Here is a 20,309-nt window from a genome sequence, read left to right on the forward strand (position 1 = left end):
AGCGATCGGGAGTTCGTGGGTTTACTCACTACGAGCCTCGGGCTCGATTGGTCATTGTCGGCTCGGGTACTACTTACATGTACCCCGGGTACTCTTAAGTATACTTACATGTACCCCGGGTACGGTAAATATACTTAATCGTACCCGGGAAATTTGACGTAAGTCGGTCGTTGTCGGCTATTTTTTCAAATTTTAATTATATTGACATTTATATCAATTTTCTGTAAAATGGCCTCTATATCATCGAAACTCATACTAAAAAGCATGTTGATGCAGTTTTATTAAAGAGAAGTTTGTTTAAGTTAATCGAAAGCGCGTTTTACAACATCGGATTTGGGGTGGAAATACTACTCGGGTACAGTCTAATATCGACCGGGTACGATTAAGTATATTTACCATACGCGGGGTACATGTAAGTATACTAAAGAGTACCCGGGGTACATGTATGTAGTACCCGAGCCGACAATGACCAATCGAGCCCCACTCGGGGAGCGTTCTCATTATCTCCTCCATAGACACCAAGTACTGGTTTTTCCAAAAAACGGACTCGACCGTGTCCATATCTGCCTGTAATAGGCCTTCCTGTAATAGTCAGCAATTGACTGTAGGAAGTACGAAGTAATTATATATACAGTAGAAGTACGAGTGTTAATTTGTGACACGTTCAGTAAGCCGATCATTTTATCAATAACAAAATCAAGAGTGTAACAAGCTTTCCAAATGTTTTTGCAAACCTGTCGTGTGATTATGTTATATTTGTTCAGGACATGACATGCTTTCGGTTTATTTGGAGAGAAATGACAGCTTCCGAAATAATGTCAAAAGTCAAGACAACTAATCAATAAAATTGCGTCAAAAGGTTACGCAAATGTTATTCAGAAATGGCTTATCGATTATATGCCAGAGGAATATCGACATGTTCCTTTTTATCAAAACCGTGAATTAAAATGTCACAAAAATGCATTTAATTCGAACATTCAAAAGTCTACAATAATTTTTTTTATTCAAACATACTTTTATAGCATTCATAAAAATAACTGTAAAAAACCCTGCGCTCTATGATAACGCCAAATATATATGTAGAAGATAAATACACGTACCGTCAATAAACCTGACTTAAACACAGAACAACAATATGAAATGTGCCATTTTCTGAACTTGTTATCTATGCCCCCCCCCCCCCAATAATCCGTCAATCCCTTCCTGACATGGGAACTAAATTTACCTAACTTTCCCAATTATTTTTTTTTTAATTTTTAATGAACGGTATCAAGCATTTTATTGCGATATGTTAATACTTGGCGTTCAACTTTCGTAAAATATTTTCAGATTAATTTTGTTTTGTGCAAACTGCTTCAACGTATATTGGTAAGTTCCGCTTTTGCGTTATTTGTTCAGTCGTTATTGCTCATTGTTTAAAAAAAACTTAAAAGAGCTTTGGTGTACAATCTCAAATTCTTAGTGATCCCTGTCATCAAGAATCCATTTGTGCCTGGGGAGAAATTTTCGTTGACAACGTCTTTTTTTTATTTGGACACTCCGGTCAATCGCACTTTAAACTCAACATTTTTTAATAATGTTTTCCAATAAAACGGCTCAATATATCAATTTGAATATGCTGCTGTGAGAGATTATTGGCTACAAAAGTGCATTAAAACCATTCATCCTTCACGTTCTGTCACACGTGGACCATGCGCGCGGTTGTGGATTCATATAGCTGTAATGGAAGAATGCGACTTTTCTAAATTGCTATCGTACATTGCTCTTCTCTCAGAACATTCTTATCGAACACTATTTGAACCCCGCTCTTAGAAAAGGTTCGTAATGCGTGTGCCTAAGGTGTCGTACCAGTTTAGCATGTGCTGTGCTAAGCAGCCACGATACTTTACGCCTAAAGTGGATTTTCGTTTTGACTATATTTCATTGAAGCGAAATACACTGTCTGTTCAGTTATGTGTTCATAATTTATTATCATACGTGGGCTTACAATAAGACGATTGCAGGCTGATCGATCATTAAGTCTGCTATATATGTTAATACCAGCTCGTACCGCGCGTTCGTCAAAAGCATTACACAAGTATCATGTCACACATAATGAACATTTACTCTTTCATCATAATTAGTCGACCCAAATACATGTAGTAATAAATACTTTCGTGACGCGCTACACATGCTCGCATAAACATGAACTGCAGCCATAAGTAGCCGAGGGGAAAAGGCCGCTTTTGAAATAGACGAAGATCCCAAAGGCATTCATAATACACTATGGACTTTTCTATGAGGTCAAAGCGTCAACAAGCCTCCAAAAATGAGTTGACGTACAAGACACTAAGAAACCTGGAACGGAGACTTATTATGTGAAGTTTTACATGTGGTTTTCACATTATATACATTTTGGATTGAAGATGTTACCCGTTAAATACTCTTTTATCGAATCTTGCATCAATTCAAATTAATTTTATATGAGATTTTGAAAATGATATGCACATCTTGACTTTTTATAATTATGTTTTAGAATCTTACATTAGTGGTCACAGTAACTTTCTTTTTTAATTAAAGCCTAATTCAAACAGGAGATACAGTTTTTTTTTTAAATTAGAAGCCGTTAACGTTATAAAATTACAAATATAATATGCGTGCCAAGGAAACATTAAATTGATCATTGGTTGTTCGAAATTCGGTCTACATCGACTGGAGTGAGAGGGCGAAATAAAAAATAAATTATGTTTATTCCATTATTTATATAGTCCGAGGAAAGCTAAAAGCGCATACTAAAAAATGTTTTGTCTACATTCATTGATTTATTTCTGCACTGAAAGCTTAATATATTGGCAATAGTTTCCTTTTAATTCAATCTGTTCTCGTATTTCACTGACCTCTGTTAGTGATTATAACAATGTACCGTTGCTTTTCGTCGATGTTCGTTTCTTTCCTCATGCATGGGTTAGGACATAAGGGCAAAGTTAAGTTCCGCAACTAGTTCTGTTGTATTGTCAGCTTTAATAACTGGAAGATCTTAAAAATGATTCCAAAATCAGTCATAGCCAGTTTCTTTAGCTTATGCCATGAGCTCACAGTCGTTGTTAGAATCAATATCATTATTAACTTTTTCATTTTTGTGCACTTTATCTTTTATATCTGCTGACGCAACTGCTCTTGCATTGTTTATACATTGAACCCATCGTGGCATCATTTCAAAGTAAAACAAAACATTGAATAAATGAGACGTTTAGATCACAGAGAAACATAAATGGTATGCTGTGTAATATGGTGCTCCATGTTTTATTTGAAAATTAAATTATGCCATAGTTTTAAAAGGGAGCCATCCAAACTTTTAAGTATGACATTGACCTTGAAGACAGCTTTCTGGTTTTTGCTCAAAACAGATTATCTGATTTAGGATATAATTGGTTCAAAGGTTCAAAGATATTTTGAAGTCCTATAACACATGAACAAAAAAACGTTTACATTAAAATGTTAGTTTTCAACTTTGACCATGAACTATGACTTTGATGTTTAAGATAGCTTGTGCGTGCGTGTGTGTTTGTGTCTGACACTGTCGGACATAGAGCAGCTTTTCTGCAAAGTTGTTCTGAAATCGTATAATGAATGAAAACAACTATAGCTAAAAAACGCCGAATTAGCATTACAATGCTATTTTTACATTGGAACTTAACGTTTTACCTTGACGTTATATATAAGGTTGTATGTTGTAAGTTTGTTTTATCATTTGTGCTAAGTTATTTTGAAATCGGGAAAACTGTTTTCTCATTCATTATGCGATTGTTATTATTGTAAATCAATGTAAATCAATTCACTTATTTTACTCTTATTTTATAACATAAACTCTTATTGTATTTCATTATTATTATTTTATTACAGCATTAAAACAATAACAATATTAAAACATATATTATTAATCGTCACGTTACAGCCGTTAATCACAAGCTCCAACTCGTTTTTGCGATGCATTGATAAATGAGCAAATGCTACTTCCGAGTTGGCGCTAATGACTCGGATGTTATGAAATGTCACTGATAATTCTACAGTGTCAGTTAGTTTTTCGGCGTAGCTGTATACGCCAGCTTTTCTCCTTACCTGACCTTTGTAACTGTCCAATACAATTCAAATAAAATTTCCCGCGGCTAGGTCAGAATGAATACACTTCATTTATCCCATAGGCTGATTTGAGCATACCGACAGAACATTGGCAACATGTCCGCGTCTTTGTAAGACTGTTTTACTGCGTGTTCAGCATGACACGATTTTATCTCTTATGAAAAGGCTATATAGATAGAACACTCAATCTCGACATCAATACAGTTTGTGCGTGCATCTTTTATTTTCAGAGGATTGCTAGCGCGATAGCGTTTTTACTTAAAGGCTATGTTCTCATATTTAGTACTGACTTCCATATTCCTGTCAACATGTTAACATGTAAATTATTAAGAGCTGTGGAAGCGTGGCCTCACTTTAATGTATGCATTTCAACCCGCGAGGTATCAGGGTCAGTTCTCGGCCAGTGTGTGTGAATATCAGAGTTTATTTACAGGTCATCGCTGCGTCTTCACGACTACCTTATGTGCTGACCTGAGTTCGTGGCCAGTAAAATAATCGTTATATAATAAAGACACTATCGCGTGAACTAGGTGAACTTGAATTTTCTTTAGACCAGAAAGATGTTTAATGAAGATATTCATCGATATAATTATGGTATGTCAATAATAAATTCTTAATGTGTTTTCAACAAAACCATGATAAATATTATTTTTAATAAATTTAACAATAATTATTCCACTATATTGACTAATGTATTAAGCATGAGCGCGATATGATTCTCGATACTGTTAATAATCGAATCAAATAGCAATGCCCGACAAACCACTAAAACAGGTTTGTTCGAAGAACGCGCGTACAAATATTACAAATATGTACGGATACTTCGCGTGTGGCCGGTTGACTCATATGTTTTAATTTCACTTCCATTCTTCTTTTGGTTTTCTGTTTTGTATCTATAGGTTTATGACCAGCAATATGTAATAATGTAAAATAAGCCGCGAAAACTCCGCGTAACATTCCGTACTGCGTGTGATGCAGCTAAGAACTGCACAGAAAAAAAAACATTCGCTATCCTTGATCTCATTCATTGACCTCTTTACCTTTCACAAACTCCAACCACAATCAACGCCATATATCTTTTTTAAAGATATTTCTTGTTTCAACATATTTCGCATTATTGTTTAAATCGGGAAATGTAGTGCGATTCAGCAAAGATTTATTCATCCACATATGTACAGAAACATATAATAACAACCCATTTGGAAATGTTATGATCTTTATGAGTTGCTCCATGCACACACGAATTGGCTTCTTGACGATCTCATTGATGATTTGGTGTTTTTCCAATGCCCATGGGTGGCGATTATGACAGAATTGGCGCAAGTGCACATTTTCAGTACATGTATTTTAATTTTCGGAGGCGAACATGCACGTTTTGTGTCGTATTCCAGGTTAGATGTTCGATCTTTTTTTTTAATAAAATTCGATCATAATGAAATAACATAAAACATAAAAGTCTACATAATTATGATGAAACAGGTGTTGCAAACAGATTTTGACGATTTCTGTTATTGAATGTACTGCGAAACTGCAAAGAAGCTTGATTTAAACAGACACAAATATTCAGTTTAAAGTTGACAAAACTCATCGTTTCAACCAGAGGTAACATCATTTAATTACTCAGTGAATGTTGTCAGTGTAAAAAACCCACTTGTGGTATAAAAAATATGTTAAGAATGTTGAGAATTTAGTTATTGGATTTATTGAATATTACATATTTTGGATTTATATCGTACAATACGTTTTTTAGGCTATTGACTTCTTAATTGGGTTGGTTACTTATTTGCATTTTTTATGTAGAATGTGTATATGTTCTTTTTGATTTGGGTGGAAGTATTTGCGTTGAAAAATAAATAGAAGTATGAAAAAGGAACAATATCAAATGTTAGTCATGTGATGATTCATATCCTTGGAAATCGCTCCATCCCTTTTAGAAAAATACGAAATTATTAATTAGATCTGTAAGAAGCCAATGTATTTGTGCATGCAGCAACACGTATAAATTAAACGCAATCGTTTGATGTCGTTCGTGAATTAATCGGGTGGAAATTCGCTCATCACACAGGCAAAATACATCAATTTGCTTAAAAAAAACTCCACCATGTCACAACTTATAAAGGTCCTCAAGTTTCCAAATGGGTTGTGATTGTATGTTTAGGTACATTTGTGGATGAATTTATCTTCGCTGAATCGCACTTGATTGCCCGATTTTTTTAATACATATTGGAAAAACATATTGGAAAAACATATGAAAACCTACTCATAATGAATAATTATCCATGAGATTTCAAAGCATACGGTCCTTAGCGCCACCTCGAAAGTAGCATTGGCTCATTTATTGATGCATCGCAAAAGAGGTGGCGCCCGTGATTCACGGCCGTGTAATAGCTAGTTGGTTCTTGTGTGTAAACATATAATCCAATATGTCGTTTTATGAGCTAAGTGTTTCGCAATTATTTGAAGTTTATATTTGTCCGCAGTCCACATGCTCAGTGTATCAGTTTCACGTTAATTTTGTGTTGAGATGGTATGTCCTGGCCTATTTTGTTCCACATTCATTCTTATGAATTATTTTATTTGCCTCTTCATACCATTACTCTATACATATGTTATGGACAGTTCAACAAGTAGTTTTATAGGCTCACTTAAACATCATGTCTACTAATGCAAACTATTGAAAGGTATGGAGTAGGATGACCTTGACAAGAATATACGGATGGACGTGGTGAAAAAACGCTTCCATATTTAAATGCTATATTTGTTCATATCATAATTTGTGACGACAATAGATGATAAGTAAGCGAGGAATTTAGTTGATACGTAACTAAGAAATTATGAGAAATTGTAAGTGTTGCGTAAGAAAAGCGATTGGGTGATTACACTGCTTGCTACAGTGTTACGATGATCCTTTTTACACTCGCCAGTCCATAAGTACATTATGTAAAGGGGGTAAATGTTTATGTCATGTTATTAGATACGCATTGTAGTAATCGCAACATTTGTGGTTTTTATCTTACCGCGTATTGTTCCATCGTTTGATTCAAGTATTGTACTCTGCAACTTAATCAGGTTAACACGAATTTATCAGTTAATTATTCAACATATAGCGCATGGTAAAGCTGTGCTTATATTTGCAACTCAATGGACGTCAAAAGAATCACAAAACATACAACTGAATTAAATGAGGAATTAAGGCCGATAACACACCGTTTATATTAACCCATTTATGCTTAGTGGACTCTCCCATCCTTCTAAATGGGATCAATTTATTTCCAAAATTAGGGATGTCTAGAATATTTATTTCTATATTTAGAATATTTCTAACAGAAATTCCTTTAAATAAACAGTGCAGACCCTGATGAGACGCCGCATTATGCGGCGTCTCATCTGGGTCTACGCTGTTTGCCAATGCCTTTTTTTCTAGACGCTAGGCATAAATGGGTTAATTAATAATTGAATCAATTCTACGAACTATTCATCACTTGATGTAAACTTATTACAAACACGTTCTTTACCGTCCTTCTGCTAATACAATATGGAGAAACAAGAAGTCTCGAAATAAGAAGGAATGGCGTTCATTAAACTTAAACTTCACTTTCGTAAAGCATTTAACTATATGTATAGAAATACTACAAAACGTATACAATGCGGTCCAACAATTCCCGTAACCAATTCGCTTGGTTCACTTGTATGATATTAAGGATATGAAATCTGAATATTAATTTTATCGACGACGGTCATTTTGGAGACGCTTGAAACCACCATGGGATTGTTTGATTGTAAATCATGCAAGCATGAACAATGTGTCGTTGATATACGAGTGTTACATAACGGTGACAGATGCGCATGCTTTGATTGAAGACACATGGGGTTTACAAGAGGGATCAGCAACACTAATCTGCATAAAGACGCAAAATATGTTACACATGATTTCTTAGTTTTTGTTTCTATGTACATAAGCATTTTTTTCAACATGTGTGCACGGATAATAATGTAATTAGCATACTTTACAGTATGGCGATACTTAAATACGCATATTTGATAACATAATTATCCGAGATATTTGACAAAAATAAGCGCACTTCTTTTGCACCTAGATCGGAAATGCAGGCAATGGAGTTTAAACGATTTTCGAAGGAAATTATTATTATATTGTTGATAGCTTTTGCGAGCTGTATTGCATACCTTTCATATGAACATATAAACATACTGACAATGACCATTCAAAATAATTATTCATGCGAGTTGAAATACGCTTATCAAGAAAATAGTCATAGGAAGTGTCGTTTTGTATTTTTGGATCTGGGAAGTAACAAAGGCGTTCAAGTTAGAAAAGTGTATGAACCTTGGCTGTACCCTAAGGCACCGTTTTTAAAATATTTCGACGAATATTTCGGACTTGTTTCACGGACATATCGACGGCAAGATGTCTGCTCGTTTGGATTCGAAGCAAATCCTCGGCACATGCCCAGATTGAAACAGATTGAAAAGGCGTACGTTAACAAAGGTCTGTCGGTACGTTTTGACAACTACGCCGTGTCCAATAGGTCTAACGACACAGTTACAGTTTATTCAGAGACAAACTTTGATTTGGACTGGGGTGCGGGGATCCTTGATACAGCTATTAACAATAAGAAGAATATGACAAAGTATGTCGTTCCGACGATGGATCTAGCAGACTTCATCCGTAAATCAGTTGTACCTCTTCGACCAGAAAGAATTCTTATGAAAATGGATATTGAAGGCTCCGAGTTTATTGTTTTGCCACACTTGTACAAAAACGGATTACTATGTGAGGAGACCATAACAGCTATGGCAATCGAATTACACAACTGGGCCAGGCACTCCTTCAACTCCTTATTAACCATTCCATCGTTGAAACGTCTACTTCAAGCTCAGGCGTGCAAACCGACGTTGATATTGAATCTTGATGACGAAACGTACAACACAGACGTCGATGTTCAACCAGATTGGTGAACAACTAAAACCGATATGTTAGTCGATGAGTTTATACATGCATTAGTGTTACATATTTTGAAATAGGATCGTCCTCCTTAATTGAACGATAGAATGTTTTCTTAACTAAATATAATAAATAATATGAAAAGATGTGTAGCAATGTCATATTAATGTCCTTGACATAGACACTATTGGGACGTTTTCCTTCGATTGCATGACGATGATCTGAAAATTCAACTTTGTGACACTATATCTCTGAATCTTGTTCGTTGTAGCGACCAGGTTTTGTATTATCTCTAAAGTAAATAGAGCGATGTCACGCCATATGACCTAAACGAATAAATCGCCCTTAAATTGCACTGGCTGATAATACTGACATTCTATAGAACACAGATTTCATATATTTTTCGGATTGAAGGCTATCATTTTCCAATTAGACCTACCTCGTAACTTGGTTAACTGTTTCGACTTATAGACGTTCGCATCTGAGCATCGGAAAGAAATTAGAGAATGAGATAATTTTTACTTATTAAGTCCGCGCTTAAGAAAAGACGAGTTCAGCGTTTCGATGGCCGTTTATCTCGTATTCGTGATGCATACGTTCTTAAAAAGGAAATGAGCAATATGGTTTATACAGCTACCTAGTGTGTATACTACATTGCGCATATTAGTATAATTGTTTATACTAAATACCATTCTATTATACTACACATGTTAAAACATACAAATGGTGATTTATTCCATATGTGTTCACGATTGGGTTAATAAAAAAACGTCTATCGCAATTCGCCTCCGAGATGGTTAAATGAATATGGAGGTATAAACAGACGCTCGTTGGTAAAGCTTTGATATAACAAATTCAGGACGCGAAATAGGTCTTTAAAGATTTTTTTCACGTTTTGGTAAATTGAAAAAATAAAAAAAAAGTCTGAAGTTTTCGTTGTAGTTATGATATTTGTGAGGAAACAGTAATACTGAACATTTACCATGATCCAAAACATCCATCATATGCATCTTTTTGACGATTTAAAAACCTGAAAATTATAAAGCGTTGCAACGTGAAAGGATTGACTATTGGAGAGTTCTGTTGTTGTCGTTATATTTTGTTATACTACGGGGATTGCTTATATAAAGTATAAAATACATCACCCATTGTATGAACCCGGATGGCCGAGTGGTCTAAGCGATAGACTTTTACTCTAAGGGTCAGTGGTTCTAGCCCGGTTGAGGATTCTTTTTTTGTCTTTCTTTAATGTTATTCTTTTTTAACTCGAGCTTTTTCCAATAATTACATATATCAATATAAAGCATTTAATTTAAACTACAATAAATGTCAAAATCTGTGAAAATATCCCTGAAATTTTCAATAGTTTTGTTTGGTATTTGGAAATAGAATTTTATTGGAAATTTTAGAGGTATAGAAATATAGCTTAACTCGAAGAGTAATGACTCAGCTTTGGTTGACAGTACATTTTTTGTAACTTTTTCCCTGAAATTGTCTATAATAGAAATATACCACATAAATCAAGATTTAAAGAATGGAACAACAATAATATGAACAAGAGCAACGGGATAATGAATATTATCCATAGAACAATTATAATGAGAAATACTATAACTAGAAGTTGTCATGTTTCTTTATGTGTTTACTTTCCATAATTATGCCTATAAATGTGTTATTTATTATTTGAAATAGATTGTTGAGGTTAGTAATTAACCAGAGTGATAGAGTTAATGATTATAATGTGATATATATTAACTTTAAATATATTCGCTTTTTATATATTATGGATATGTGATTTGTGACCATAATTAATGATAGGTTTAAGTGTTATTATGTAAACATAAACCTTAAACCATGTATTTATTGTATTATTACATAAAAAACTATTGTTAAGCAAAATGGTCCCCTACTGGCTCCACCATTGTCATAAATTCCACCATTTTTTGATTTTTTTTGCCATAGCAACCACAATTTTTGACGTATGAACATAATTAACTGACGTGCATAATGTCCATATTGCCATCTATCAATGTTGCAAGTTTCATGAAAAAATATTAAGAACTTTTAAAGTTATCGCAGGATCCAGAAAAGTGTGACAGACTGACAGACTGACAGACAGACTGAAAGACAGACTGACAGACAGATAGAGCGCAAACCATTGGTCCACTCCGGTGAAACCGGTATGAGGACAATAAACATGTATCGTTAAATGAATTGACATTATTCATATCCTGGAATTCTTATTATCCACGTACATTTAAGTTTATTTGTGAGAAAATTATTTTGCAATCTTTCAGGTGAAGCAAAAAATAAAGTAAAACGAATCCAAATCCATGAAGATCTTTTGGTTTTACTGCTGAACTTTGTAGAAGATGTTTGCTCGCTATTCGTATATACCTTTAATGTATTCGGTCTGCCTTATAGTGTAACAACACTTTACCTAGGACCCCAGGGTTGGTAATGGGGCCATGCGTAGTTGAGATTGAATGTATTGTAATAAGAAAGGTTAAGTATCAATTTGAAGTGAATCGGTGTAGAAATAAGGAAATTATAGTAAAAGGCAATTTTGGGTGGGCGTGGCCTATGTGAGCGGGACGCCCCAGGGTTGGTAATGGGGCCATGCATAGTTGAGTTTAACCGTATTGTCATACGAGAGGTTCAGTATCAATTTGAAGTGAATCGGTGTAGAAATGAAGAAGTTATAGTAAAAAGCAATTTTGGCTGGGCGTGGCCTATGTGGCCGGGCGCCCCAGGGTTGGTAATGGGGCCATGCATAGTTGAGATTGACTGTATTGTAATAAGAGAGGTTAAGTATCAATTTGAAGTGAATCGGTGTAGAAATAAGGAAATTATAGTAAAAGGCAATTTTGGGTGGGCGTAGCCTATGTGGGCGGGGCGCCCAAGGGTTGGTAATGGGGCCATGCATAGTTGAGATTAACTGTATTGTCATAAGAAAGGTTCAGTTTCAATTTGAAGTGAGTCGGTGTAGAAATGAAGAAGTTATAGTAAAAGGCAATTTTGGGTGGGCGTGGCCTATGTGGCCGGGGCGCCCTAGGGTTGGTAATGGGGCCATGCATAGCTGAGATTGACCATATTGTCATAAGAGAGGTTCAGTATCAATTTAAAGTGAATCGGTGTAATAATGAAGAAATTATAGTAAAAGGCAATTTTGGGTGGGCGTGGCCTATGTGGGCGTGGCGCCCAAGGGTTGGTAATGGGGCCATGCATAGTTGAGATTAACTTTATTGTCATAAAAGAGGTTCAGTATCAATTTGAAGTGAATCGGTGTAGAAATGAAGAAATTATAGTAAAAGGCAATTTTGGGTGGGCGTGGCCTATGTGGATGGGCGCCCCAGGGTTGGTAATGGGGCCATGCATAGTTTAGATTAACTGTATTGTCATAAGAGAGGTTCTGTATCAATTTGAAGTGAATCGGTGTAGAAATGAAGAAATTATAGTAAAAGGCAATTTTAAGTGGGCGTGGCCTATGTGGGCATGGCCTATGTGGGCGGGGCGCCCCATGGTTGGTAATGGGGCCATGCATAGATGAGATTGACCGTATTGTCATAAGAGAGGTTCAGTATCAATGTAAAGTGAATCGGTGTAGAAATGAAGAAATTATAGTAAAAGGCAATTTTAAGTGGGCGTGGCCTATGTGGGAATGGCCTATGTGGGCGGGGCTCCCCATGGTTGGTAATGGGGCCATGCATAGATGAGATTGACCGTATTGTCATAAGAGAGGTTCAGTATCAATTAAAAGAGAATCGGTGTAGAAATGAAGAAATTATAGTAAAAGGCATTTTTGAGTGGGCGTGGCCTATGTGGGCGGGATGCCCCAGGGTTGGTATTGGGGCCATGCATAGCTGAGATTGACCATATTGTCATAAGAAAGGTTCAGTATCAATTTGAAGTGAATCGGTGTAGAAATGAAGAAATTATAGTAAAAGGCAATTTTGGGTGGGCGTGGCTTATGTGGCCGGGGCGCCCCATGGTTGGTAATGGGGCCATGCATAGTTCAGATTGACCGTATTGTCATAAGATAGGCTCAGTATCAATTTGAAGTAAATCGGTGCAGAAATGAAGAAGTTTATGTTAAATAACATAAAAAATGAGTGAAAATCTCTGACCCGGCCCCGCCCCAACCCCCATATTTTTTGACCCAGGTGTCAGATCAAAATTCCGTCACTGCCACCGTCGCACATATGCTCATAGCTACCACGTGTGTAAGTTTTAAGGTTCTAGTGCTAATAGTGTAGGAGGAGCAGGTGGCCAGGACGGACGGACAGACGCACATCACCACAATATCCCCACTTTTTCTCCGAAAAACGTGGGGATAATAAAGCAATCTATGCATATGAATCTGATTATACACAGATCCACTAACATATAAATGAAACCATGTTTGTCTTATCCCATTTCTAACGATAATCTTGGCAGATGTTTAATATTGCGAGTAAACTGATCGCAAACAATATCCAAGCACTCGTTTCCGTGAAATATCGTGATACACCTACTGAGTAGATTACAAATAAGTGTGTTGTTGTTATCAAAAACATGTTTATGCATCGTTGATTATCACAGACATTTCATTAATTCCTTCTGAATGTATAATCTCCATCGTTAATTCGATCGTTTACGATGTTATTTGCCTTGTTTGCCGAGTCACAATTTAATTTTCTATATCCGCCATGTTGTCAAAATGTCAAATGATGTAAGCGACAGGTGCGCATAGCAACGTAAAATCGTCTAATGCGTCCGCCTAATACGCGATTCTCATTTGGTTTAATTAGTATACGTTTCAGTAATTAATTCATTAATTAATTATCATAAAGACGATATCGGTAAATAATTAATTTGTTTGTGTTTTTTTTAATGTAATTATGGATAAAAATATATGTTTTGATATAACTGAATTATGTATGAAATGCCACGAGGATAACATCGAGCTTTTCATCAAAAGTCTCCGAAGTAATAGTCCAATAGATTTTATCGTTGAGGATCACACATTATCGACCGATTAGTGGTATAACATATCGATTGATACTGACATGGGGTTATTCACGCATGACTAATTCACAAACGCGCTGCCTCGTCGGCTTAGAAATTTGGTAAAGGGGCAATTAAGATGTTATCAATATGGACAGAAAACAGCGGGTGCTCATGAAAGGGCAGAGCGGCGGCCTTTGGAAAGGGCAGCGTGGCGCTAAATGGCTTTGAAAGGGGCAGCGTGGCGCTATAAAAAAAGGGGCATGGCGATTCGCCACGCTAAAACGGCCTGGAAAAACACTACTTTACCGGTAAAGTTATACATTCATATTTAATTAAATATTGTTCGTTTAAATCTATTTATTTAAGCTCGATTTCATTGAAGGCATATGGCCAATTTCTAACGCTCTTTAGTCCGCTTCCTGGGAAGAACCATTACTTGGTGTCTATGGGGGATATCTATAGTTCGCTAGTTCTTGACGTCTCTGTCGGTCAATTCTTGTTGACACGACCAGCTATTTCACAATATGAATATAAACATTATTAATATTTTCTATAACATGTACAATGCTTTGACTTAAACATGTTTAACTCGCACTGTGTGCTCATTTTACAGCTGAAATAATTATAAAACGTATGCCTTTATAACTCGATTAGCACAATGCTTCGTCAATTTTTTTTGTCCGATTTTATTCCAAGGATTTGACAGATGCCTAGACTGGATTTTAATTTTCATTAAAAATCAATAAACATGTTTAACACACATGTACCACATTTTATTGGATTCAATTTGAACAAATCTGGCAATAAAGTGTATAGTACATTGAATTGGTATCTAAAGCAACAATTTGAATCAACAGTTTGAATTACTTTCATTGATGACTTATTGGCGCATGTGTGTGTAGTTTCCACAGATTGAGGTTCATATGATTGCGCGGATACATAATACAATTTATTTATTGCTTTTTAATTTTAATAACTAGATTGACCAGCATAATTAACCCATTTATGCCTAGCGTTTAGAAAAAGGCCTTGGCAAACAGCGTAGACCCAGATAAGACGCCGCATAATGCGCATAATTGATAGCTTGAAATGCTAGAAAGGTGCAACGTCGCTTATTATATCGAACATGGGAATTTTTATTCGTATTTCGCTTGCTCGCTCCAGTTTTTTGTGTGGCCGAAGTCTGTCGAACAACTAGCAATTTTGATTTTGCATTATCGTTGCTGATTCGATAAAGAACGACATTTATGAACTAACTTTGTAAATTGAACTGTTGACTGAGAATAATAGACAAGTGTATATTAGATATGTCAGAAGATATGTGAACACTGAGTTTATAAATATTCTGAAAATGGGATGGACATACTTTTGTTGCGACAATTATTCCAACGATAAATCCCACGTTTCGAGTTAAAACCCTACATAGTAATATGCCCCAAAATGTCAAATAAGTACGTTACACTTCATATGTGTTAAAATGTGATACAATTGGTAAGTATAACACCTAAAAATAGGATGATATATGATAATTCATAAGCAGTTCGATACAAGTTGAACACATACGTTTGTAAACTTCATTTGCAGTGCCATTGTTTGCGAGCCTATGCAGACATTCAGATGTTTTACATTGCAGAAAACCAGTTAGATTGAATATGAAAATGACAATAGTCATCAATCCCAATGAGCCATGGACAAGAATTGGTTTGATCATAATAAAGCTAAATAATAGACAAATGAATGTTTTCACTATTATTGAACTTCACTCTCATTTTAGTGCTTACGGCACAAAAAGAAACACACACTTAAGTGTTTATTTTTGTTATTGATGTATTTAACTGACTTTAAGTAATATATTTAACACTTAACATACTATTTATGTGATAACTGATAAGCTATTTCAATAATAGAGGCTGAAATGGGTGATGGAATTCCAAAGGCTGCATTTCATTTATAATAAGAGATGTCAAGTGTATAAAACCTACATTTTTCTTATTTGTAATTGATTGTAAATTATTCTGGTACTTTTTATTTTATTTTTCCTGTACACGTGTATCAAATAAAACTTCAATTTTAACAAAACCAGTAATATTCATAATCTTCTTACTTCCTTGTAAATTTTAAGAAAATCAAGATTAAATCGAATTTATATTGTGCTACAATTAAAAAAAATAAAAATTCATTTAAAATCTCATTTTACAGCACAGATTCCAAATCTTACCTGTGAATGAGCCCTATATTTATTGCCAGTGCTAGGTTAACTCTTCGCATTTGATCATTCCTTTGTATTGTTTTAATGGGCCATTTAACTTTGCTGAAGTATAGTTACTGGTAGCCAGCACAAGGCAATTAATCAAGGCTTCACCTATGAACAATTTTAAGAACTCTAATAGCTCCCGTCTGCGCATTTTAATGTTCAACTTTGCATGACCTGTAAATGGGGCAACTTCTGGCTGAGAATTCTCCTGTTTCCAATTCTCCACATCAAATTGATTTTAATGGTCAATGTGTGGCACAAACAAATAATTAAAAGGTGGAGAAGTTATGTCTCCTTCATGAAATTAATTAGCGACATAAATATTCCCTTGGCGAGCAAATCGCCAAATTCGCCCACTAGCGAGACCCCTGACTATTGTCACAATAAGAAAAGAATTTATGTAGTCCAAATATTATCAAGATAATGATTACCATTTACGATAAAGTGCTATGAACACAAACACTTAGTGACTATACATGTTATCCTTAAAGGTAAATTGTCAACAAGAGACTCTTTTAGTTTGTAAGGAACATAAAAAATTGCATTTTCGTATCCTGCAACATTGTTTGCAAAATTTAAAACAGTCTGACAGAATTTTGACTCCGGACTAAACAAACGCATCTAAATTGTCAAAATCTACAGTAACAGGAAACAGTGTTGATGCAATGTTATTTACAGTTGAATAGTGTTGTTGAAGATGGATTCTTGCCATACCCCGTTATTTATAAAGGCATAATTTGAATAAATGATATAAAAACTGGAAGTGGTATCAAATGTTCTTGTCGCCGTGACGTAGTGGATATGGTGTCCACCTAGAGATTGGGAGGTCAAGGGTTAGAACCCCTCTGTGGGAGCGTTCTTTAGATCTCCCCCATTGAAACCCAGGAAACAGACTAGAGAGCGTTTCAAATAATCCTTACTTTTAGGCTTCCTATGCAATCGAGCTTAAATAAATAGGTTTGAAAAATGTTCTTGTCAGGCTGACTGACAGTCTTTCATCTGCACATTTTTTTTTCAATTTAAACTGTTTAAACTGCAGATCTAGTACATAATCTGGAATATAATTTAATCACTATAAACAAGTTTATTTACAATAAAGACTTTTTATTTGTCGATATCGTGATAAATAATTAACAATATCATAGCGTAAGTTCGACACACTTTTTTATTAACTTTATGTAGGAATGTTAATCGATAAATGATTATGTAAGTATACCTTAATTGTCGTCATCCTTGTGTCCGAAGATTAAAATTACCAAACTCATGATCTGAACGCTAATGTTGTTCACAGTATCCATGGAGGCAGACATCTTGAAAACTTTGCAGTAAATATTCGCCGATTAGCCGTTTTGCAAGACGTTATTTCTTCTTCTTTTTTAATAATGGCTATGTTCAATACTGATACATTATGGCCATGCGTGGGGGGTTAAAAAGAAATAGATTGATAGGTTTCCCGAGTTACTCAATCCACCCAGGAAAATCCTATCAACAGTGATAGAAAAGGTGCAAAACCTAACACCTTAAGCCCTTAGGACTTAAATATATACATATACAACTGTGCGTGTGGTGAGACTATTAGTCGAGTTAAAAACAGGATAAAAAGTTAAAAACATTGGTCAGTTCGATTTAGCTCTTATCAAACTGTTAATTGGGTAGGAATTGTGGGTAGCACTTCTTTTACGAGTGAAAAGTGAAAGCGAAAGTAGGTCAGGTTATCGTGCTTCTGATAATCGCTATTAGTCTTAATAGTGATTCAAAATCACATTTTAACATTATTAAATAACATTTCTTTAAACAAGATTCAGTTTTAAACACAAAATAAAAAACGATCTTTCTTTCATTATTAACATTTTAATTCCTACGCAGAACTACTTTGGCGGAACCATAATTCCTCAAAACAGGGGAATGTGATGCGTCCTAGTGACAATTACGTAGTGACGTCACCATCTATGTATAGAATGAACAAAGTATCACAACAGTTACAAATATATCACCGCAGTGATAAATTTAATACCGCAGTGACAAAAATGTCACCACGGTGACAATTTTGTCACCGCTGTGATATCTATTTTTAGCTGTTGGCGTATCTGTATCATAGAAATGTGCCTCTGGGCGTTCAAGTTGTTACTTCATGTGGTCTATAATTGTACGTTTTTTGAGACACTTCTTAAGGGTTGGTTTTACATTAAATAAAATTCGCAATTCATCAAATGAAATTTTACGTGCATTAAAAATGACACATGGTATCAAATTTGTTTACATCAATTTGTTTTAAATCAGTATTTTGTAAATATATGTTTCATGTTCAATTGTACTTGTCTGGATTACAGAAGAGGCTTATTCCATAGAACAGAGATAAAAACGTATGATTTTAATTCCGTTGTTTGAAGAATTGGGAAAATTATGTAAAAAAAAAGATTATAAATGTGGATTTTAACCACGTGTGTAGGCTGTTTTATATTCCCTGTTAATTTGTATAAATGTATGGAATCTTATCTGATCTGTTTTATCAATAAAGAAGATTTAAGAATAATTATATGTACTCAAACGTTATAATCCATATCACAGTTTATAGAAAAATTAGTTTGTTAAATAATCGAAAACTGAGAAATGTATGTTATTATGAACGCCGACATAATACCAAATTGTTGAGATATAATAATCTGAAATGATGGTCTACTAAATATATATGGGCCGTGCTCTGTGAAAAGGGGGTTTAATGCATGTGGGTAAAGTGTCCTCCCAGATTAGCCTATGGAGCCCTAAAAATATGTTCTAAGTATACTTAACCGTGAAGCGCAAATTCCTTAATAACCCGAATCGTATGTATCCCTCCGCTCGATGTGAATAAGTGGATATCTAATTGCTACGGAATCCGGATAGTGCCATCTATGATCTCGCCCTTCTTTCAGCAAGGGCGACACACGGCACATGAAGCGATACACGATATTTTCCTCGACACACGATATTTTGCGCGACACACGATATTTTGCGCGATGAACGAAGCGAATTGCTAGAATGTACCACGAAATATCAACCTTGTGTAGGTAGCCTAATTGGCGATAAAATGTTGTATATATCGCGTGTCGCTTCGTGAATCGCGAAAAGTATCGTGTTTCGCTTCGTGTATCGCGCAAAATATCGTATGTCGCTTTGAGTATTGCGCAAAATATCGTCTTTCCCGTTCAAAGGGCGACAAACGAAACAAGAAGCGACCGCGATACACTAGATTCGGATAATATGGGCGATATTTGAATAATCCAGGGTACTCCATAAAAATTTGAGAAGCCAATTACATTTTAATAGTATTAAGTACATAAAAACTAAAGCGGGCGTTTTTTGCACAGTTTTGAACTGATATTTAAGGGAAAAGTAGACGGCGCCAAGATAGTAAGTAACCGGTGAAATCGCCGGCTGCTGGTGCTTAGGGAGAGTACTGGAATAATCAAATATCGTGTATCGCTTCGTGTGTCGCGCAAAATATCGTGTGTCGCTTCGTGTTTCGCCCTATGAACGCGAGACACGAAATTTTGCGCGATACCCAAAGCGACTATTATTTTATTATATAGGTACTTTGTCATAATAAGTAACTATTTTCTTATGATTTAGTGGCCACCTTATTATCTGATTTTTGCCTTTAGCGAACGCCGACTGCGTAAGGCAAAAGGCATATTGTGTTCAAGGGCTCTAAATCTTACGCCATTCGATTCTTTATCAAAAACGTCAGTTTGTTAAAATCTATGGGTCATTATTTCAGGTCATAAACTTTATTACAATTTATCTTGAACTTTATATGGCAATAATGTCAATTTATTGCCTCTTCATTATCGATTATTGACACCATAAACGACAGTGACTTTTTTAATGAGCTCTTGCTTTAATTCAAGGCATTATTGTTTTACCGTACGTCGTGGTCACTTAGTATTCGTATAAACAATGCCGACTGATTAACAAGTTCACCACACTTCATTCAGCGGATGGTAA

At 35.4% G+C, this 20,309-nt stretch overlaps 1 protein-coding gene across 1 annotated transcript in view; it reads right to left on the minus strand.

Moving 5' to 3' along the window:
• Positions 1–4,233, minus strand: part of LOC127850823 (actin-related protein 6-like) — a 28,475-nt gene extending 24,242 nt beyond the window's left edge. The window contains exon 1 of the mRNA XM_052384161.1: positions 4,099–4,233. The gene's annotated coding sequence lies outside the window, so the exon portion shown is untranslated. The remainder of the gene's footprint in view (positions 1–4,098) is intronic.
• Between the last annotated feature and the right edge of the window lie 16,076 nt (positions 4,234–20,309).

The sequence above is a fragment of the Dreissena polymorpha genome, chromosome 11 (genome assembly GCF_020536995.1).
Source record: "Dreissena polymorpha isolate Duluth1 chromosome 11, UMN_Dpol_1.0, whole genome shotgun sequence".
Lineage (NCBI taxonomy): Eukaryota > Metazoa > Mollusca > Bivalvia > Myida > Dreissenidae > Dreissena > Dreissena polymorpha.